We start from the raw sequence: 7,876 nt of genomic DNA on the forward strand, positions 1-7,876 counted from the left end.
GATCTCCCTGTAACAAATTTATGTTGACTATCCCTGATTAATCCCTATCTTTACAATTATTGGTTAACTCTGTCCTTCAGAACATTTTCCTTACATTAATTTCCCTTAAATTAACGTAAGACGAACTGATTGGCAATTAGCTGGATTATCCCTGCTGCCCTTCTAGATCAAAGGAATCACATTAGTTATCCTTCTGTCATCTGACACTTCACCTGTGGCCAGTGGAGTGTTAAATATATCCCCCCGGGACCCAGCAATCTCCTCCCTTGCCTTCCATAGCAGCCTGGGATACATCTTATTGGGTCTTGTGGAATTATGTACTTTCATGCCTACTAAAATATCTAATACCTCCATATTATTAAGCTTAATGTGTTCTAGAACCCTACCATCCCAACTGAAATCTCCAACCACAATATCTTTTTTTGAATGAGATGAGAAGGATTCACTCACAAGTTGCCCCATTGATCTTTAATAGGTCCCATTCTTTCCCTAGTAATCCTTTTATGCTTAATATACCTAAAAAGCCATGGGATTTTCCTTGATTCCATCTACCAAAGATATTTTGTAGTCCTTGGTCATCTTAATTTCCTTTTTAAGCAATCTCCTACAATTTCTATACTTTTGAAGAACACTAATGCACTATACCGGACAAATGCTTCCTTCTTTTTCTTGATCAGATTCTCAATATCCTTTGACATTCAGCCTTCCCTGGATTTACTATCCTTGCCCTTTACTCATTGAGGGACACGCTGGTGCTGTCACTGTGCTACCTTCAAAAGGTTTCCACTTTCCAAATGTAAATTAACCTGCAAGTAGTTCCTCCAGTCTGTTTTCCAGTTCATTTTGTCAGAACAAGGATGGTAATGATGTTGTCAATCATTTGACATTGAATGAGTTTATAGTTGTTAAATGCAACAAGTCTTAAGTCTCATTGAATAAGGAACAACGGCATGGATTTTCAGCTGTCCAGACAGTTGCTATTCCAATTTAAATGGTTACGTAAGGGGTCCCTGCAGAATCTCCATCATAGCAGATTAAATTAATTGCCCTGGAAATTGAAGATGTATACCAGGTAGCTATGGAAGGCAAAGGAGGAGATTGCTGAGTCCCTGAGGGAAATAATTAACACTTCACTGGCCACAGGTGAAGTGTCAGATGACAGAAGGATAACTAATGTGATTCCTTTGATCTAGAAGGGCAGTAGGGATAATCCAGCTAATTACCAACCAGTTAGTCTTAAATTAATGTAAGGGAAATTATTGGAAAATGGTCTGAAGGACAGAATTAACGAATAATTGAAAAGATAGGGATTAATCAGGGAGAGTCAACATAAATTTGTTACAGGGAGATCCTGGCTAACTAATGTTTTTGAGTTTTTCGAAAAACTGATTCCCATATGCTTGGAACCCTCTGAAAGTCTCTCATTAAACTGGACAATTCAGAGGATTCTGATGAAATTGATGAAACAGTTACTTAGGAGAGTATTTTATATAATGTCTTAAATCCAGAATAAATATTCAACACATTCACACACCCCCAAATACAGCTGTCCCAAACTGCTTATAGGTCGTTCTGCTATAATGTGACAGTTGCATTCCTCTGCAACCACATTCTACAGGAAATCATGGGCAGAAGATCTCCTTATCCATTCAATAGAATGTTCACATTATCCAAACATGGTCCACAATTCGTCAATCGTGTTAGAGCCAATTCACATTGATGAGATGTGCATTATATCAGAACAAACTCTACATCCCTTCAGATCCCTGAAAAGCATCTTCTCTTCCTTGGGAACCCAACACACTGACCTGCTCTGGACTACAGCTTCTTCTTCTGCCACCTTTCCCCTGCCACCTTTTCTTGCTCCTGACCTGTTTCCTTTCTCAGTTCTGGACACAGCCCTTCACTTATCCTGTACTTGATCCATACACCACCTCCCCCTCTCCCCCGCCCCACCCCACCTTCTCCTGATTCGGATCAGTGCTGTCCATTTCCCTGCTGTGGACCCAGTTCACTTCCACTCCATGGAGACCCAGCCACTCCTTTCCCAATTACTAGATTAGATTAGATTAGATTCCCTACCCCACTCCATTGTACCCATTCCCCACCTTTCTCCATCCACCCCAACCTACCATAAACACTGCATCACTTACCTGCCCCGCTATGTCACATGCACCCTCGCAACATTCCCCCTGGCACTGCATTCCCCCCTACTTGGCATTCTACTGCCCTCACACCCTACCCTGGCACCCAAACCCCTATTTAAATGCCACTATCTACCTACCCACTTGGTATCGTGTCGCTGGGCAGCCTACACATCTGGCATCCTACCCTCGCATCAACCAACCCTTACACTTATATAAGCATCCTTTGGTAGCAGCTGACTAATGTGAAAATGGAGTGGGGTGATCCCATCAGAAAATCTGGCCCAATATCTACAGAAAGTGAAGCTTGCTTCCAGCACTCAGTAGAAAGGTTACATGTTAGATTTGGTGCAGTAATTGATTGCTGAGTGAAATCATACCAATGAAACTATTATCAATACAGGTCGCTTAATATGCTTCGCATAGCATTGGTAAATTTGCTTTTTAACAAATTGATGCAGTATTGAGAGAAAGCTGGGTGACCAAGCTGTGCAATTAGTTCTGGTTGGTTGCAAAAATGACCCTAAGTGTCTGATTACATACATTGTGAGGTACACCTTGTAATTTCGTTGAATCTGAGAAAGTCTTTGAAAACACTTTGTTGGATACCCTGTGCAAAATTCTTCTGAATGAACCAAACAGCAGAAGAGTTGAGATCAACTGGTGAACGTGAAAAGGAATATTTGTCTGAAATTGTCACTGAATTGTAACTCAAGCATTTGAATGATTGGAATAGTCTGATGAAGTGTGCTGTTCTTGTAGAAAATGGGAGCAACAAGGCGGACAGACTGGGAATACACTGGATTTGTCAGTTATACATGTCTGGAGATTGTTATTCACTTTAATGATGAGAGTGAATTGCAGCACAACGCTATGAGGGTTCACACTGTCACATGAAGAGATGAGTTACAAGTGTCTGTTTCTGAATTGTTAACATGGTAACTTCATTACGATTTTGGAGTTTAATAGCCTCTCCCAGGGTAAAGTTTGGGGGCTAGGCCATTATATCAGAAAAGATTTCGGACAGTTTCACAACCCTCCCCTCAATGTGTCCTTTAAACGGGCAAGTAACAAAGGGCAGAGGTTCAATGAAGCCACTCATTCCTACCTTCTCTAGGGCAGTTGGGGATGGGTAATATACGTATTGGTCTTGCCATGGATATCCAGATTCCCTGATTGGCTGACAGTTCTTGAAGGGCTTGTCCTACGCTCTCCAATGTCCATCATGATTGGGGAAACATAGAAAGCAGGAGTAGGCCATTTGCTCCTTTGATCTTACTGCACCATTCAATATGATCATAGCTGATCATCCAACTCAGTACCCTGCTTCAACTTTCTCTCCTTGTCCCTCGATCATTTTTTAGCCCTAAGAACCATATCTAAATTCTTCCTGAAAACATATAATGTTTTGGCTTGAACTACTTTCTGGCATAGGGAATCCCACAGGTGCACCACTCTCTGAGTGAAGGAATTTCTCTTCATCTGGTCCTAAATGACCTATTCCATATCCTTAGACTGGTCCTCCCCTAATGATGCTCAGTTAAGCACCTAAGTGCTATTTAAATAGATGAACCTTCCCTTGAGGAGGCAACGCAGGGCTTTTATTGGCTCTGAGGAAGATGGAGTCACCTCATTAAATGGACCTCCTCCCCTCCCCCAAACTGAGTGACAAGTCTTGGGATCAATAATCAATAGTATAGCAACTAGAAAAATGTTGAGAAAAAAGACCATAGTAGTAGACTCTATTTCAGTACTTTTGTCTTTGAATGCATGATATCTAAGTGTTGTTGCGTGCCTTTGTTTAACTAAAAGTATTAACAGTTTCTCCATACTTAATTTTTAAATGTATGCCATAGTTTGTATTTTTAAAGTATTGTTTGAAATGTACAGAAGATTGCACACTTCAAAGTTATATTATCTATTTTTAAAAGATGTAAAAGTTTAAAATGCAGAATAAAATAACACACTTTGCAGCTTTGAAAATGGCGTTATGGTTTTCTTTGTGAATTCACTTAAATTTAGTTGTAGTAGGAGCATAGAGTGAGAAAAAGTCCAAAGTTGCTCAGCAATCCAACTGATGCAAGGTCCAGCTGGAAAATATATTCTCTTATCTATTTGATTCTTTAATAGTCTCCCTTTATTAAGAGTTAATGCTTCATTATACAGCACTAGACTCTGCAACAACGTGTAATCCAGCTGTGAAACTGCAGTAACAATGGTGTAAGATCTAATAGCACAAGTTGTATGATAAATTAAATCCAGTTTATACTTAGATTAAATTGAGCAACCTGTGACTCAGAATGTTTTTGAGTAAGTTTTCCAGCTCCATTAGTGACATGGGAGTTGGGAATAATTCCTTAAGCAAGGTCACTAAAACAAAGTAAGAAATAGCACTTTAGTCACTTAACCATTGATGAGCTGTGATAATATATGGAATAATCAATGGCTGGAAGTGAATTATATGTCATTACTTTGGCTTGGCATTCATGAGCCTCAGGGGATTTGCAAAATTCAATTATTACCTTAATTTTACTACATGACATCACTTCGTTGCCATGTACAAAAGGAAATTAGTGAATTTAAATTATGCTTGCTGTTCCCCTCTTAATCCTCAGTTATATATTGGTTGATGTAATGTTTTCCTTTTTTATCATATCACCTATTGAAGACGTGTTCCTCAAACCTTTTCACGAGAGTTCCAATCTTAAAAATAAATCCTTTTAGATGAAATCAAAGATAGGCTATTTTAGCAACATATTCAAAGTGTGGGACAATTTATTTACTGCTTCATTCACACACACACACAAGCATACAAGGTAGAAAGAAGAATGGGGTGGAAGGAAGTCACACATCCAAATCTACATCATGGAATATTAGTAATGTGATAAACCCCATCAGATGCCTTTGGATTTTGTTAAATTTCACAATCAAGTTGGTCAAATTCTCTCTCTGGGAGAAAGTGAGGACTGCAGTTGAGGGAGATCAGAGTCAAAAGTGCAGTGCTGGAAAAGCACAGCCAGTCAGGCAGCATCTGAGGAGCAGGAAAGTCATTCCTGATGAAGAGATTATGCTCGAAACATCGACTCTCTTGCTCCTCAGATGCAAAATTCAATTATTACCTTAATTTTACTACATGACATCACTTTGTTGCCATGTACAAAAGAAAATTAGTGAATTTAAATGATGCTTGCTGTTCCCCTCTTAATCCTCAGTTATATATTGGTTGATGTAATGTTTTCCTTTTTTATCATATCACCTATTGAAGACGTGTTCCTCAAACCTGCTGTGCTTTTCTAGTGCAGTACTTTTGACACAAATTCTCTCTCTGTTCCCAATCATTTCCACATTGGGCCACATTGCACGTGGCTCAGATGAAGGGGTGGTAGAGGCTGGTTCAATTGAACTATTCAACAGAACATTGGATGATTATTTTGATAAAAAAATAACGTGCAAAAACATCGGGAAAAAGCAGAAGTTTTGCCTCAGGTAATGTTGCTCGTTTACCATGCTGGTGCAGACACAATGGTCGAGCAGCCGCCTTCTGCACCATAACAATCCTGTGATTCCGTGCCCCCTTGTCCGAGATCAGTATGACAAACTCACTCACATCACGGAATGAGTGGGGTCAGGGTTCTCTGAAAGGATAAATCTCAAGAGGCTGTCAGGAAGTTTATCTTCTCAAATGCATGCAGTTCCTTCGAGACGTTTAGGTGTGTAGTGAAGCAATGCCCTTAGGTATCTTACCAGATTAGTGGATCAGAGTTAATTCTACAGACTCCCAGAAAACCCAACGTCTTCCCTCTTAATCTTCAGTACTTGTGTCTGTGGAGGCCTACTTTATTGCAATAAAAACGCACTCTTCTCATGAATGGAGTGGTCTTCTTGTGGGCTGCAGAGGGCTTTTGCACCCTTCTTTGGGTTTTGTCTTCTGAGAGGAGAGTTTCTCCTATCTAACTGCCTTTGCTTATCTTTTCACGGGTCGTGGAATTGTTTGGAAAGGATCTGCCCATGTTTCCAGCCGAAGAGTAAACTTGAAGCTGGCTGCACCCCAGCTGTGTGAGGTTCCTCTAATCTGCTTAGTTCATTCTTAAGTTTGGGGTGTTGCAGGAATATTTTAAATTCTTCCAGCTCTATTAGCTACACTGTACTTTCGCAGAGCAGACCTACTGGTCAAAAGGATTTACTTTCACTTCTCAAACTCACGATAGCTCTATGGGATTCTTTTATATGCCTCTCAGTTGGTGATGAAAATCATCTGGGGTCAGCTCACATGCACTTGTTCGACATCTCTGTTTCTATTTCTAGGCAAAGTTAAAAATCACATCCCAGGTTATAGTCAACAGGTTTATGTGGTAATACAAGCTTTTGGAGCGCTGCTGCAAAACGCTTCATCCCACCCTCAGACTTACCATGCACTACTCTTTAGTATCAGTCTCATTCATGGACACACGCACCGCCATCAAGGATGGACACCTCAGTATCTCACTCTACCGCAAACCCACAAATAACCTCAGGATGCTACACTTCTCTAGCTTCCACCCTAAACATATTAAAGCAGCCATCCCCTACGGACAAGGCCTACACATACACAGGATCTGTTCAGATGAGGAGGAACGTGATGGATATCTGAAGGTGTTGAAGGAGGTCCTCGTAAGAACAGGATATGATGCTCAAATCAATGGTCGCCTGTTCCAACATGCCACAGCGAGAAACTGTAATGACCTGCTCAGAAGACAGACATGGGAGACAACTGATAGAATATCCCAGGTCATCCAATACTTCCTGGGATTGGAGAAACTACACCATTTTCTTCACAGCCTGAAAAGATGAGGATGAGCACCTCGCCAAGATCCTCCCTATGCCTCCACTTCTTGCTTTTAAATAACTGTCAAACCTTAGGCTGACCTTGTTCACAGTAAATTGCCCAGCCTTCAGGAAGCAGCACGCCGAAAGCTTGTACTTCCAAATAAGCCTGTTGGACTATAACCTGGTATGGTGTAGTTTTTAACTTTGTCCAACCCAGTCCAACACTAGCACCTCCACATCTTTTTGGGATAGACTAGCCACTAATATTCACTATAAACCCATCGAGTCCCACAGTTACCTGGACCATACATGCCCACACCCTACCTCCTCTAAAGACTCTATTCCATTCTCCCAGTTCCTTCATCTCTGCCACATGTGTTTGGATGATGCTAACTTCAACAAGGGAGCCTCTGAAATGTCCACCTTCCTCCTCAACCAAGGATTCATCAGCATGATTGTTGACAGGGCTTTCAAACAGATCTGACCGATCTCCAGCACTTTGGTCCTCAACCCCTCTCTTCCTTCCTGCAACAGTGATAGGGTCCCCCTTGTCCTTACCTACTATTCCACCAGCATCCACATCCAGAGGATCTTTAGTTATCATTTACACCATCTCCAATGAGATGCCATCATCCTCAGACACATATTCCCCTCCCCTCCCTTGTCCTATTTCCACAGGGACCATTCCCTCCAGGACACTCTGCTCCATTCTTCCTTCACTTCCAACATCCTCCCATAGCCCCATGGTTCCTTCCCAGTAATCGCCAAAGGTGTGACACTTGGCCCTTTATCTCTTTCCTCCTCAGTATCCAAGGGCTCAAACATACCATCTAGTTTAAGCAGCATTTACCTGCACTTCACACAATCTTGTCTTCTCCATTCGCTGCTCACAATGTGGTTCCTCTACACTGGGGAAGCAAAACATT

Source organism: Chiloscyllium plagiosum, unplaced genomic scaffold (genome assembly GCF_037043375.1).
Source record: "Chiloscyllium plagiosum isolate Xiang-an unplaced genomic scaffold, Cpla_swu_hap1 HiC_scaffold_6, whole genome shotgun sequence".
NCBI classification, from domain to species: domain Eukaryota; kingdom Metazoa; phylum Chordata; class Chondrichthyes; order Orectolobiformes; family Hemiscylliidae; genus Chiloscyllium; species Chiloscyllium plagiosum.